General features: G+C 43.4%; 1 protein-coding gene across 2 annotated transcripts in view; it reads left to right on the plus strand.

Moving 5' to 3' along the window:
* Positions 1-15678, plus strand: part of LOC138497762 (protein TsetseEP-like) — a 231520-nt gene that overhangs the window by 110135 nt on the left and 105707 nt on the right. The gene's annotated exons all lie outside the window — the stretch shown is intronic.

The following is a 15678-nucleotide window of genomic DNA, read 5'->3' on the forward strand; positions in this document are numbered from 1 at the left end:
AGATGGGACTTAAGATAAATTGAATGAAGGACAGTGTCAGAAAACTCTCTCACGGTTTCTGAATTGCGGTAATTTCAGCACAGCAGGAAAAGCCAAAGTTTGTTTGTTCAAGCCACCTGCGTGACCAGAGAATGACAGAAATGGGTATCATGTAGGGGAAGGCTGTGTTTTTTTGCAAAAACGGATATTTTTTTTTAAAAAAGAAGCTATTAAATTGTCCTAACATCGAAAACTTCCTGTACATATTTTGATCATAAAAGCAATGCTGTGCTTGTCTTACTGGGCAAACCACAGTATCAAAACCTAAAATAACCCTATACATTAATTTGTGATAGAGGGCTATCATTCCAAGGTGGACAGTTTGGTATGCCCTACTGTATTATTTCGAAATACCCCTATCAAAAAGGAGGAAAGTCCAAACAAAAGAAAAGGGTGCCTGGCAGCATAGCACATAATCGGGGAGCATTTTGTGAATAGAAAACTGACCATAGATCTTTGCAATATAAAAGAGCTACTTCTTGTGGCACTAATCTGCTTTTACCACTGACCAGAACATCTACATGGTAAATAGGTGGGTGGAAGCGGAGGGTAGGTTCCAATGTGTCTGGTGTTTCCTATTTTCTGTTGAGTGTATTTGTACTCCCTGTTTATTTTTGTTGGAGTCTTTTCCCCTTTTCTAGGGAGTAAAAGTGGCATGTACGATGCTTACCTGTAGGGCCTTTATCATTGAACCATATATATTGATTTGTGCCAGCTCCAGGGCTTGGATGTCAGAACAGAATGGCTACAACATCAGTTACTTCATTGGGGTCTAAGGATAGTATGGAGATAACATGGGGTCATTTCAGCTCAAGACAAAAGAAAACTGCATTTGGCTGCGTTGGGCCCAAAATGCAGAGCGTGGAAAACACAGAGATGACTGCCGAACTGAAAAGGCAGCATTTCATTTACAACTGCCACATCAAAAATGCTGTTTTCAAAAAAAGAGAAATGCACTTACTAAAGTGTGCCTTGCATACGAAACTCATAGCCACAGAAGTACCTTTCATTAAATGCGAGTGAGGCTTATAGGGTAACTTTGCACAAATAAAAACAGTTACCATGAAAGTGAGTGCATAATGAACACATGGAGTCAGAATTTCCATTGCTAGGGTAATGCGAACACATATCATGATGGGAAAATGAACGTTGATGGCAAGACGCAATTATATTAAAATGAACACAAGGACATATCTGTAATGTAATTGTCACATTCAAACGCCAGTTTTGGTTTCCTGAGAAATGGCTTCAGTTTCTATTCAGAACACTCAGGCAGTGACCAAGAAGTAATTTCATGGGGGCCTGCTCTCGCTGATAAGCAACAGAGTGACCCCTTAGCACTGGGAGAAGAAAGGCTGATGGTTTAATTGCATGCCAAAAACAACCAAGGCAGCAGATGCCCAGATCTTCTGTTCAGAAGGGAAATTAAGCTTAAATAAGAAACTGAAGGACTCAGAAGCATGAATTGTTTTGCCATAGATTTATATTAGGAATCACGTGTTGGCCATTAACTTTGGAACCATGATACTTACAGAAATAGGACATGTCTCATTGGAAAACGTATCACCAGGCTGATCTGTTGATGTAATTCTCATTAAAATTCGACTTTGGGAACCCAGAGCTACAACCTGAAATGTGATTATGGCTCCCCGAAAAAGGTTCTTACTGATCGCCCATCGCGCTCGCTGTAGCCCGGCTCCTCCCCCAAACCGCACAGCTTGCTGCTTCCCCTCGCTCCGCCCACCTCCCATCCTCCCACCTCCCCTGACTGGCCAGGCAAAGAGGAAACAAGGAAGGCCTAGCCTCCGCAGCCCACGCCGGCTCGCAACTGGTCTCCTGGCACTGAAGGTGAGTGAGCCCACAGAGACCTTGGAAGGTTTGTGAGTTGTATTTGAGGCTCTTTGTATAAATGTACTTACTGAGCACCCATCACGCTCTCTGTGGCCCGGCTCTTTCACCGCCACACAGCTTGCTGCTTCCCCTCTCTTTGCCCTCCTCCCATCCCTTCCACCTCCCCTGATTGGCCAGGCAAAGAGAAAACAAGGAAGGCCTACCCTCTGTAGCCCACGTTGGCTCACCACCTTTTTCCTGGTGCTGAAGGTCAGTGAGCCCCCAGAGACCTTAGAAGGTCTGTGAGCTCTATGTAAGGCTCTTTGTATAAATGTACTTACCGAGTGCCCATTGTGCTCTCTGTGCCCAGCTCCTTCCCCCCACACAGCTTGCTGCTTCCCCTCCCTCTGCCTGCCTCCCATCCCTCCCACCTCACCTGATTGTCCAGGCAAAGAGGAAACAAGGAAGTCCTAGCCTCCGCAGCCCATGCCGGATCACCACTTTTTTCCTGGTGCTGAAGGTTAGTGAGCCCCCAGATACCTTAGAAGGTCTGTGAGCCTTATTTGAGGCACTTTGTATAAATCTACTTACCGAGCGCCCATCGCGCTCTCTGTGGCCCAGCTCCCCACAACACGCTTGCTGCTTCCCCTCCCTCCGCCCACCTCCCCTGATTGGCCAGGCAAAGAAGAAACACGGAAGGCCTAGCTTCCGCAGCCCACGCTGGCCCTCCACATTTTTCCTGGTGCTGACGGTGAGTGAGCCCCCAGATACCTTAGAAGGTCTGTGAGCCCTATTTGAGGCTCTTAGTATCAATGTACTTACCGAGTGCCAATTGCGCTCTCTGTGGCGTGACCCAGCTCCTCCCCATCACAATTTGCTGCTTCCCCTCCCTCTGCCCGCCTCCCATCCCTCCGACCTCGCCTGATTGGTCAGGCATAAATCCATATAGAGCGACCATCCAATGCAGCCCCTTGCCCGTGCAGCCACTGTGGCAAAGGACCCCAAGGTGAAGTACCGCTCCAGAAACAATGCCACATTGTGTTGGCCCGTGACAGCCTTTGGCGCCCACAGGCATCAACCAGCAGCGACTGACAATGTAGGTGGAGTCTGGACAGGGGAGACCGGCAATCACTGCTCCCCATTAGACTGTCCAACCCATCTAACTAGCCTATTATCAAACTGTTGAGTCTTACGCTGCCTAGATAGACTGCATACCTTAACCATACCTCTTATATAAGCAGACTGTAGCCTTCAGGCATATATTGATTGTGCCAGATAGCAGCATTTCACATTTAGCCTAGCCTGATTGTGCCAGATAGCCTGATTGTGCCAGATAGCACCATTTCATGTTTAGCCTGAATGTGCCAGATAGCCCGATAGTGCCAGATAGCCTGATTGTGCAAGATAGCACCATTTCACATTTAGCTTGAATATCCCACATAGCCTGATTTTGCCAGATAGCCTGATTGTGCCATATAACAGCATTGCCCACTTAGCCTGATTGTGCCAGATAGCCTGGCTGTGCCAGATAGCCTGGTTGTGCCAGATAGCAGCATTTCACACTTAGCCTGATTGTGTCAGATAGCCTGATTGTGCCAGATAGCCCTATTGTGCCAGATAGCCTGATTGTGCTAGATAGCAGCATTTCACATTTAGCCTGACTGTGCCAGATAGCCCGGCTGTGCCAGATAGCCTGGTTGTGCCAGATAGCAGCATTTCACATTTAGCCTGATTGTGCCAGATAGCAGAATTTTGCATTTAGCCTGACTGTGTCAGATATCCTGATTGTGCCAGATAACAGAATTTCACTTCTAGTCTAATTGCACCCAATAGCAGCATTTCTTATTTAGCCTGACTGTACCAGATAGCCAGATTGTGCCAGATAGCAGCATTTTACATTTAGCCGGATTGTTCCAGATAGCTGCATTTCACATGTAGCCTGATTTTCCAGATACCAGTATTTCACATTCAGTCTGACTGTGCCAAATAGCAGCATTTCACATTTAGCCTGACTGTGCCAGATAGCAGCATTTCACATTTAGCCTGACTCTGCCGATAGCAGCATTTCACATTTAGCCAGATTGTGCCAGGTAGCCTGATTGTGGAGATAACAGCATTTCACATTTAGCCTGACTGTACCAGAGAGCCTGATTGTGCCATATAGCAGCATTTCACATTTAGCCTGATTGTGCCAGATATCCTGCTTGTACCAGATAGCAGCATTTCACATTTAGCCTGACTGTGCCAGATAGCAGCATTTCATATTTAGCCTGACTGTACCAGATATCCAGATTGTGCCAGACAGCCTGATTGTGCCAGATAGCAGCATTTCACATTTAACCTGATAGTGCCAGATAGCTGCATTTCACATTTAGCCGGATTGTGCCAGATAGCCTGATTGTGCCAGAGAGCAGCGTTTCCCATTAAGCTTGATTGTTCCAGATAGCAGCATTTCACATGTAGATTGATTTTCCAGCCATATAGCAGTATTTCACATTTGTCTGACTGTGCCAAATAGCAGCATTTTGCATTTAGCCTGATTGTGCCACATAACAACCTTTCACATTTAGCCTGATTGTGCCAGATAGCCTGATTGTGCCAGATAGCAGCATTTCACATTCAGCCCGATTATTCCAGATAGCACCATTTCACATGCAGCCTGATTTTTCAGATAGCAGTATTTCACATTTAGTATGGCTGTGCCAAATAGCAGCATTTTGCATTTAGCCCGACTGTGCCAGATAGCAGCATTTCACATTTAGCCTGATTGTGCCATATAGCAACATTTTGCATTTAGCCTGTTTGTGCCAGATAGCAGCATCTCACATTTAGCTTGATTGTGCCAGATAGCAGCATTTTGCATTTAGCCTGACTGTCCCAGATAGCCTGATTGTGCAAGATAACAGAATTTCACTTCTATTCTCATTGTGCCAGATAGCAGCACTTCACATTTAGCCTGATTGTGCCCGATAGCAGCATTTCACATTTAGCCTGATTGTTCCAGATAGCACCATTTCATATGTAGCCTGATTTTCCAGATAACAGTATTTCACATTTAGTATGACTGTGCCAAATAGCAGCATTTTGCATTTAGCCTGACTGTGCCAGATAGCAGCATTTCAAATTTAGCCTGAGTGTGCCATATAGCAACATTTTGCATTTAGCCTGATTGTGCCAGATAGCAGTATCTCACATTTAGCTTGATTGTGCCAGATAGCAGCATTTTGCATTTAGCCTGATTGTGCCAGATAACAGAATTTTACTTCTATTCTCATTGTGCCAGATAGCAACACATCACATTTAGCCTGATTGTGCCCGATAGCAGCATTTCACTTTTAGCCTGATTGTGCCAGATAGCAGAATTTTGCATTTAGTCTGACTGTGTCAAATAGCCAGATTGTGCTAGAAAACAGAATTTCACTTCTAGTCTCATTGTGCCCGATAGCATCATTTCTTATTTAGCCTGACTGTACCAGATAGCCAGATTGTGCCAGATAGCGGCATTTCAAATTTAGCCGGATTGTGCCAGATAGCAGCATTTCACATTTAGCCTGATTCTTCCAGATAGCAGCCCAGATAGCAGCATTCCACGTGTAGCCTGATTTTCCAGATCACATGATTTTGCCAGATAGCAGCATTTCACATTTAGCCTGAATGTTCCAGATAGCCTGCTTGTACCAGATGGCAGCATTTCACATTTAGCCTGACTGTGCCAGATAGCAGCATTTATTATTTAGCCTGATTGTGCCAGATAGCAGCATTTCACATTTAGCCTGACTATGCCGGTAGCAGCATTTCACATTTAGCCGGATTGTGCCAGATCGCCTGATTGTTCCAGATAGTAGCATTTCACATTTAGCCTTATTGTTCCAGATAGCAACATTTTGCATTTAGGCTGACTGTGCCAGATAGCCTGATTGTGCCAGATAACAGAATTTCACTTCTAGTCTCATTGTGCCCGATAGCAGCATTTCTTATTTAGCCTGACTGTATCAGATAGCTAGATTGTGCCAGATAGCAGCATTTCACATTTAGCCTGATTGTGCCAGATAGCAGCATTTCACCTGTAGCCTGATTGTGCCGGTAGCAGCATTTCACATTTAACCGGATTGTGCCAGATTGTCCGATTGTGCCAGACAGCAGCATTTCACATTTAGCCTGATTGTTCCAGATAGCAACATTTCACATGTAGCCTGATTTTCCAGATAGCAGTATTTCACATTTAGTCTGACTGTGCCAAATAGCAGCATTTCGCATTTAGCCTGACTGTGCCAGATAGCAGCATTTTACATTTAGCCTGAATTCACATTTAGCCGGATTGTGCCACATAGCCTAATTGTGGAGATAACAGCATTTCACATTTAGCCTGACTGTACCAGAGAGCCTGATTGTGCCATATAGCAGCATTTCACATTTAGCCTGACTGTACCAGGTAGCAGCATTTCTTATTTAGCCTGACTGTACCAGATAGCCAGATTGTGCCAGACAGCCTGATTGTGCCAAATAGCAGCATTTCACATTTAGCCTGATAGTGCCAGATAGCAGCATTTCACATTTAGCCGGATTGTGCAGGATAGCCTGATTGTACCAGATAGCAGCATTTCCCATTTAGCCTGATTGTTCCAGATAGCAGCATTTCACATGTAGCCTGATTTTCCAGAGAGCAGTTTTTCACATTTAATCTGACTGTGCCAAATAGCAGCATTTTGCATTTAGCCTGATTGTGCCAGATAGCAGCATTTCACATGTAGCCTGATTTTCCAGATAGCAGTATTTCACATTTAGTATGATTGTGCCAAATAGCAGCATTTTGCATTTAGCCTGACTGAGCCGATAGCAGCATTTCACATTTAGCCGGATGTTGGCAGATAGCCTGATTGTGTCAGATAGCAGCATTTCCCATTTAGCCTGATTTTCCAGATAGCAGTATTTCACATTTAGTATGGCTGTGCCAAATAGCAGCATTTTGCATTTAGCCTGACTGTGCCAGATAGCAGCATTTCACATTTAGCCTGATTGTGCCATATAGCAAATTTTGCATTTAGCCTGATTGTACCAGATAGCAGCATCTCACATTTAGCTTGATTGTGCCAGATAACAGCATTTTGCATTTAGCCTGACTGTGCGAAATAACATAATTTAACTTCTATTCTCATTGTGACAGATAGCAGCACTTCACATTTAGCCTGATTGTGCCCAATAACAGCATTTCACTTTTAGCCTGATTGTGTTAGATAGCCTGCTTGTGCCAGATAGCAGCATTTCACATTTAGTCTGATTGTGCCAGATAGCAGAATTTTGCATTTAGCCTGACTGTGCCAGATAGCCTAATTGTGGAGATAACAGCATTTCACATTTAGCCTGACTGTACCAGAGAGCCTGATTGTGCCATATAGCAGCATTTCACATTTAGCCTGACTGTACCAGGTAGCAGCATTTCTTATTTAGCCTGACTGTACCAGATAGCCAGATTGTGCCAGACAGCCTGATTGTGCCAGATAGCAGCATTTCACATGTAGCCTGATTTTCCAGATAGCAATATTTCACATTTAGTCTCACTGTGCCAAATAGCAGCATTTCGCATTTAGCCTGACTGTGCCAGATAGCAGCATTTCACATTTAGCCTGACTATGCCAATAGCAGCATTTCACATTTAGCCGGATTGTGTCAGATAGCCTAATTGTGGAGATAACAGCATTTCACATTTAGCCTGACTGTACCAGAGAGCCTGATTGTGCCATATAGCAGCATTTCACATTTAGCCTGACTGTACCAGAGAGCCTGATTGTGCCATATAGCAGCATTTCACATTTAGCCTGACTGTATCAGGTAGCAGCATTTCTTATTTAGCCTAACTGTACCAGATAGCCAGATTTTGCCAGCCAGCCTGATTGTGCCAGATAGCAGCATTTCACATTAAGCCTGATAGTGCCAGATAGCAGCATTTCACATTTAGCCGGATTGTGCCAGATAGCCTGATTGTGCCAGATAGCAGCATTTCCCATTTAGCCTGATTGTTCCAGATAGCAGCATTTCACATGTAGCCTGATTTTCCAGAGAGCAGTTTTTCACATTTAGTCTGATTGTGCCAAATAGCAGCATTTTGCATTTAGCCTGATTGTGCCAGATAGCAGCATTTCACATGTAGCCTGATTTTCCAGATAGCAGTATTTCACATTTAGTATGATTGTGCCAAATAGCAGCATTTTGCATTTAGCCTGACTGAGCCGATAGCAGCATTTCACATTTAGCTGGATGTTTGGCAGATAGCCTGATTGTGCCAGATAGCAGCATTTCCCATTTAGCCTGATTTTCCAGATAGCAGTATTTCACATTTAGTATGGCTGTGCCAAATAGCTGCATTTTGCATTTAGCCTGACTGTGCCAGGTGGCAGCATTTCACATTTAGCCTGATTGTGCCATATAGCAAATTTTGCATTTAGCCTGATTGTGCCAGATAGCAGCATCTCACATTTAGCTTGATTGTGCCAGATAGCAGCATTTTGCATTTAGCCTGACTGTGCAAAATAACAGAATTTCACTTCTATTCTCATTGTGACAAATAGCAGCACTTCACATTTAGCCTGATTGTGCCCGATAGCAGCATTTCACTTTTAGCCTGATTGTGTTAGATAGCCTGCTTGTGCCAGATAGCAGCATTTCACATTTAGTCTGAGTGTGCCAGATAGCAGAATTTTGCATTTAGCCTGATTGTGCCAGATAACATCATTTCACTTCTAGTCTCACTGTGCCCGATAGCAGCATTTCTTATTTAGCCTGACTGTACCAGATAGCCAGATTGTGCCAGATAGCAGCATTTCACATTTAGCCTGATTGTTCCAGATAGCAGCATTTCACATGTAGCCTGATTTTCCAGATAGCAGTATTTCACATTTAGTATGATTGTGTCAAATAGCAGCATTTTGCATTTAGCCTGACTGAGCCGATAGCAGCATTTCGCATTTAGCCGGATGTTTGGCAGATAGCCTGATTGTGCCAGATAGCAGCATTTCCCATTTAGCCTGATTTTCCAGATAGCAGTATTTCACATTTAGTATGGCTGTGCCACATAGCAGCATTTTGCATTTAGCCTGAGTGTGCCAGGTAGCAGCATTTCACATTTAGCCTGATTGTGCCATATAGCAAATTTTGCATTTAGCCTGATTGTGCCAGGTAGCAGCATCTCACATTTAGCTTGATTGTGCCAGATAGCAGCATTTTGCATTTAGCCTGACTGTGCGAAATAATAGAATTTCACTTCTATTCTCATTGTGACAGATAGCAGCACTTCACATTTAGCCTGATTGTGCCCGATAGCAGCATTTCACTTTTAGTCTGATTGTGTTAGATAGCCTGCTTGTGCCAGATAGCAGCATTTCACATTTAGTCTGATTGTGCCAGATAGCAGAATTTTGCATTTAGCCTGACTGTGCCAGATAGCCTGATTGTGCCAGATAACATAATTTCACTTCTAGTCTCACTGTGCCCGATAGCAGCATTTCTTATTTAGCCTGACTGTACCAGATAGCCAGATTGTGCCAGATAGCAGCATTTCACATTTAGCCTGATTTTTCCAGATAGCAGCATTTCACATGTAGCCTGATTTTCCAGATAGCAGTATTTCACATTTAGTATGATTGTGCCAAATAGCAGCATTTTGCATTTAGCCTGACTGAGCCGATAGCAGCATTTCACATTTAGCCGGATGTTTGACAGATAGCCTGATTGTGCCAGATAGCAGCATTTCCCATTTAGCCTGATTTTCCAGATAGCGGTATTTCACATTTAGTATGGCTGTGCCAAATGACAGCATTTTGCATTAAGCCCGACTGTGCCAGGTAGCAGCATTTCACATTTAGCCTGATTGTGCCATATAGCAAATTTTGCATTTAGCCTGATTGTGCCAGATAGCAGCATTTCACATTTAGCTTGATTGTGCCAGATAGCAGCATTTTGCATTTAGCCTGACTGTGCGAAATAACAGAATTTCACTTCTATTCTCATTGTGACAGATAGCAGCACTTCACATTTAGCCTGATTGTGCCCGATAGCAGCATTTCACTTTTAGCCTGATTGTGTTAGATAGCCTGCTTGTGCCAGATAGCAGCATTTCACATTTAGTCAGATTGTGCCAGATAGCAGCATTTCTTATTTAGCCTGACTGTACCAGATAGCCAGATTGTGCCAGATACCAGCATTTCACATTTAGCCTGATTGTGCCAGATAGCAGCATTTCACATTTAGCCTGACTGTGCCAGTAGCAGCATTTCACATTTAGCTGGATTGTGCCAGTTCACCTGATTGTGCCAGATAGCAGCATTTCACATGTAGCCTGCTTTTCCAGATAGCAGTATTTCACATTTAGTCTGACTGTGCCAAATGGCAGCATTTTGCATTTAGCCTGACTGTGCCTGATAGCAGCATTTCACATTTAGCCTGACTGTGCCGATAGCATCATTTCACATTAAGCCGGATTGTGCCAGATAGCCTGATTGTGGAGATAACAGCATTTCACATTTAGCCTGACTGTACCAGAGAGCCTGTTTGTGCCAGATCGCAGCATTTCACATTTAGCCTGATAGTGCCAGATAGCAGCATTTCACATTTAGCTGGATTTTGCCAGATAGCCTGATTGTGCCAGATAGCAGCATTTCACATTGAGCGTGATTGTTCCAGATAGCAGTATTTCACATTTAGTCTGACTTTGGCAAATAGCAGCATTTCACATTTAGCCTGAGTGTGCCAGATAGCAGCATTTCACATTTAGCCTGATTGTGCCATATAGCAACATTTTGCATTTAGCCTGATTGTGCCAGATCGCAGCATTTATTTATTTATTTATTTATTCGGATTTATTTAAAGCGCACGTCAGCCCGGGGGCATCGTGGCGCTGTTACATGAATACATACATAGTCTGGTTACAATGGAAGGAAGATGGTTACAAAGCAATTTTCATTACAGCAAGCATTTCGTGTCGAACACTTTTCGTATCAGATGCGTGCGAGCTGAAATGGGTGTAGGGAAGGAGGAGTTAGTTGAATAGCGTGGTTTTGAGGGATTTGCGAAAGAGATACAGCGATGGTTCTGCTCTGAGCGAGTTGGGGAGGGCATTCCAGAGCTTTAGCTTGATTGTGCCAGATAGCAGCATTTTGCAATTAGCCTGACTGTGCCAGATAGCCTGATTGTGCCAGATAACAGAATTTCACTTCTAGTCTCATTGTGCCAGATAGCAGCAGTTCACAATTTGCCTAATTGTGCCCAATAGCAGCATTTCTCTTTTAGCCTGTTTGTGCTAGATAGCCCACTTGTACCAGATAGCAACATTTCACATTTAGCCTGCTATACCAGATAGCCTGATTGTGCCAGATAGCCTGATTGTGCCTGATAGCAGCATTTCACATTTAGCCTGATTGTGGCAGATAACAGCGTTTCACATTTAGCCGAATTGTGCCAGATAGCCTGTTTGTGCAGATAACAGCATTTCACATTCAACCTGACTGTACCAGATAGCCTGCTTGTGCCAGATAGCCTGATTGTGCTAGATAGCAGCATTTCACATTTAGCCTGATTGTGCCAGATGGCCTGATTGTGCCAGATAGCCTGATTGTTCCAGATAGCAGTATTTCACATTTAGTCTGACTGTCCCAAATAGCAGTATTTCACATTTAGCTTGGCTGTGCCAGATAATTTTGCAAGATAACAGCATTTCACATTTAGCCTGACTGTACCAGAGAGCCTGATTGTGCCACATAGCAGCATTTCACATTTAGCCTGATTGTGCCAGATAGCCTGCTTGTACCAGATAGCAGCATTTCACATTTAGCCTGACTGTGCCAGATAGCAACATTTCTTATTTAGCCTGACTGTACCAGATAGCCAGATTGTGCCAGATAACAGCATTTCACATTTAGCCTGATAGTGCCAGATAGCGTGAATGTGCCAGATAGCCACATTTCACATTGAGCCTGAGAGTGCCAGATAACCAAATTGTGCCAGATAGCAGTATTTGGCATTTAGCCTGACTGTGCCAGATAGCCTAATTGTGCCAGATAGCAGCATTTCACATTTAGCCTGATTCTGCCAGATATCAACATTTTGCATTTAGCCAAATTGTGCCAGATAGCAGCATCTCACATGTAGCTTGATTGTGCCGGATAGCAGCATTTTGCTATTCGCCTGACTGTGCCAGATAGCCTGATTGTGTCAGATAACAGAATTTCACTTCTAGTCTCATTGTGCCAGATAGCAGCATTTCACATTTAGCCTGACTGTGCCAGATAGCAGCATTTCTTATTTAGCCTGACTGTACCAGACAGCCAGATTGTGCCAGATTTCCTGATTGTGTCAGATAGCAGCATTTCACATTGAGCCTGATTGTTCCAGATAGCAGCATTTCACATGTAGCCTGAGTTTCCAGATAGCAGTATTTCACATTTAGTCTGGCTGTGCCAAATAGCCACATTTCACATTTAGCCTGACTGTGCCAGATAGCAGCATTTCACATTTAGCCTGATTGTGCCATATAGCAACATTTTGCATTTAGCCTGATTGTGCAGGATAGCAGCATCTCATATTTAGCTTGATTGTGCCGGATAGCAGCATTTTGCATTTAGCCTGACTGTCCCAGATAGCCTGATTGTGCCAGATAACAGAATTTCACTTCTATCCTCATTGTGCCAGATAGCAGCACTTCACATTTAGCCTGATTTTGCCCAATAGCAGCATTTCACATTTGCCTGATTGTTCCACATACCACCATTTCATATGTAGCCTGATTTTCCAGGTAGCAGTATTTCACATTTAGTATGACTGTGCCAAATAGCAGCATTTTGTATTTAGCCTGACTGTGCCAGATAGCAGCATTTCACATTTAGCCTGATTGTGCCATATAGCAACATTTTGCATTTAGCCTGATTGTGCAGGATAGCAGCATCTCATATTTAGCTTGATTGTGCCAGATAGCAGCATTTTGCATTTAGCCTGACTGTCCCAGATAGCCTGATTGTGCCAGATAACAGAATTTCACTTCTATCCTCATTGTGCCAGATAGCAGCACTTCACATTTAGCCTGATTTTGCCCAATAGCAGCATTTCACATTTGCCTGATTGTTCCACATAGCACCATTTCATATGTAGCCTGATTTTCCAGGTAGCAGTATTTCACATTTAGTATGACTGTGCCAAATAGCAGCATTTTGTGTTTAGCCTGACTGTGCCAGATAGCAGCATTTCAAATTTAGCCTGATTGTGCCATATAGCAACATTTTGCATTTAGCCTGATTGTGCCAGATAGCAGTATCTCACATTTAGCTTGATTGTGCCAGACAGCAGCATTTTGCATTTAGCCTGACTGTGCCAGATAGCAGCATTTCAAATTTAGCCTGATTGTGCCATATAGCAACATTTTGCATTTAGCCTGATTGTGCCAGATAGCAGTATCTCACATTTAGCTTGATTGTGCCAGATAGCAGCATTTTGCATTTAGCCTGACTGTCCCAGATAGCCTGATTGTGCCAGTTAACAGAATTGCACTTCTATTCTCATTGTGCCAGATAGCAGCACTTCACATTTAGCCTGATTTTGCCCGATAGCAGCATTTCACATTTAGCCTGATTGTTCCACATAGCACCATTTCATATGTAGCCTGATTTTCCAGATAGCAGTATTTCACATTTAGTATGACTGTGCCAAATAGCAGCATTTTGCATTTAGCCTGACTGTGCCAGATAGCAGCATTTCAAATTTAGCCTGATTGTGCCATATAGCAACATTTAGCATTTAGCCTGATTGTGCCAGATAGCAGTATCTCACATTTAGCTTGATTGTGCCAGATAGCAGCATTTTGCATTTAGCCTGATTGTGCCAGATAACAGAATTTCACTTCTATTCTCATTGTGCCAGATAGCAGCACTTCACATTTAGCCTGATTGTGCCCGATAGCAGCATTTCACTTTTAGCCTGATTGTGCCAGATAGCCTGCTTGTGCCAGATAGCAGCATTTCACATTTAGCATGATTGGGCCAGATAGCAGAATTTTGCATTTAGCCTGACTGTGTCAGATAGCAGTATCTCACATTTAGCTTGATTGTGCCAGATAGCAGCATTTTGCATTTAGCCTGACTGTGTTAGATAGCCTGATTGTGCCAGATAACATAATTTCACTTATAGTCTAATTGTGCCTGATAGCAGCATTTCTTATTTAGCCTGACTGTACCAGATAGCCAGATTGTGCCAGATAGCAGCATTTCACATTTAGCCGGATTGTGCCAGATAGCAACATTTCACATTTAGCCTGACTGTGCAGGTAGCAGCATTTCACATTTAGCGGATTGTGCCAGATCGCCCGATTGTTCCAGATAGCAGCATTTCACATTTAGCCTGATTGTTCCAGATAGCTGCATTTCACATGTAGCCTGATTTTTCAGATAGCAGTATTTCACATTTAGTCTGACTGTGCCAAATAGCAGCATTTCGCATTTAGCCTGACTGTGCCAGATAGCAGCATTTCACATTTAGCCTGACTGGGCCGATAGCAGCATTTCACATTTAGCCAGATTGTGCCAGATAGCCTGATTGTGGAGATAACAGCATTTCACATTTAGCCTGACTGTACCAGAGAGCCTGATTGTGCAATATAGCAGCATTTCACATTTAGCCTGATTGTGCCAGATATCCTGCTTGTACCGGATAGCAGCATTTCACATTTAGCCTGACTGTGCCAGATAGCAGCATTTCACATTTAGCCTGATAGTGCCAGTTAGCTGTATTTCACATTTAGCAGGATTGTGCCAGATAGCCTGATTGTGCCAGAGAGTAGCATTCCCCATTAAGCTTGATTGTTCCAGATAGCAGCATTTCACATGTAGATTGATTTTCCAGCCGGATAGCAGCATTTCACATTTAGTCTGACTGTGCCAAATAGCAGGATTTTGCATTTAGCCTGATTGTGCCACATAACAACCTTTCACATTTAGCCTGATTGTGCCAGATAGCCTGATTGTGCCAGATAGCAGCATTTCACATTTAGCCGGACTGAGCCGATAGCAGCATTTCACATTTAGCTGGATTTTGGCAGATAGACTGATTGTGCCAGATAGCAGCATTTCACATTCAGCCCGATTGTTCCAGATAGCACCATTTCACATGTAGCCTGATTTTCCAGATAGCAGTATTTCACATTTAGTATGGCTGTGCCAAATAGCAGCATTTTGCATTTAGCCCGACTGTGCCAGATAGCAGAATTTCACATTTAGCCTGATTGTGCCATATAGCAACATTTTGCATTTAGCCTGATTGTGCCAGATAGCAGCATTTCACATTTAGCTTGATTGTGCCAGATAGCAGCATTTTGCATTTAGCCTGATTGTCCCAGAAAGCCTGATTGTGCCAGATAACAGAATTTCACTTCTATTCTCATTGTGCCAGATAGCAGCACTTCACATTTAGCCTGATTGTCCCCGATAGCAGCATTTCACATTTAGCCTGATTGTTCCAGATAGCACCTTTTCATATGTAGCCTGATTTTCCAGATAGCAGTATTTCACATTTAGTATGACTATGCCAATAAGCAGCATTTTGCATTTAGCCTGACTGTGCCAGATAGCAACATTTCAAATTTAGCCTGATTGTGCCATATAGCAACATTTTGCATTTAGCCTGATTGTGCCAGATAGCAGTATCTCACATTTAGCTTGCTTGTACCAGATAGCAGCATTTTGCATTTAGCCTGATTGTGCCAGATAACAGAATTTTACTTCTATTCTCATTGTGCCAGATAGCAGCACATCACATTTAGCCTGATGGTGCCCG

Source organism: Ambystoma mexicanum, chromosome 5q (assembly GCF_040938575.1).
Source record: "Ambystoma mexicanum isolate Mex_15411 chromosome 5q, UKY_AmexF1_1, whole genome shotgun sequence".
In the NCBI taxonomy this organism is placed as follows: domain Eukaryota; kingdom Metazoa; phylum Chordata; class Amphibia; order Caudata; family Ambystomatidae; genus Ambystoma; species Ambystoma mexicanum.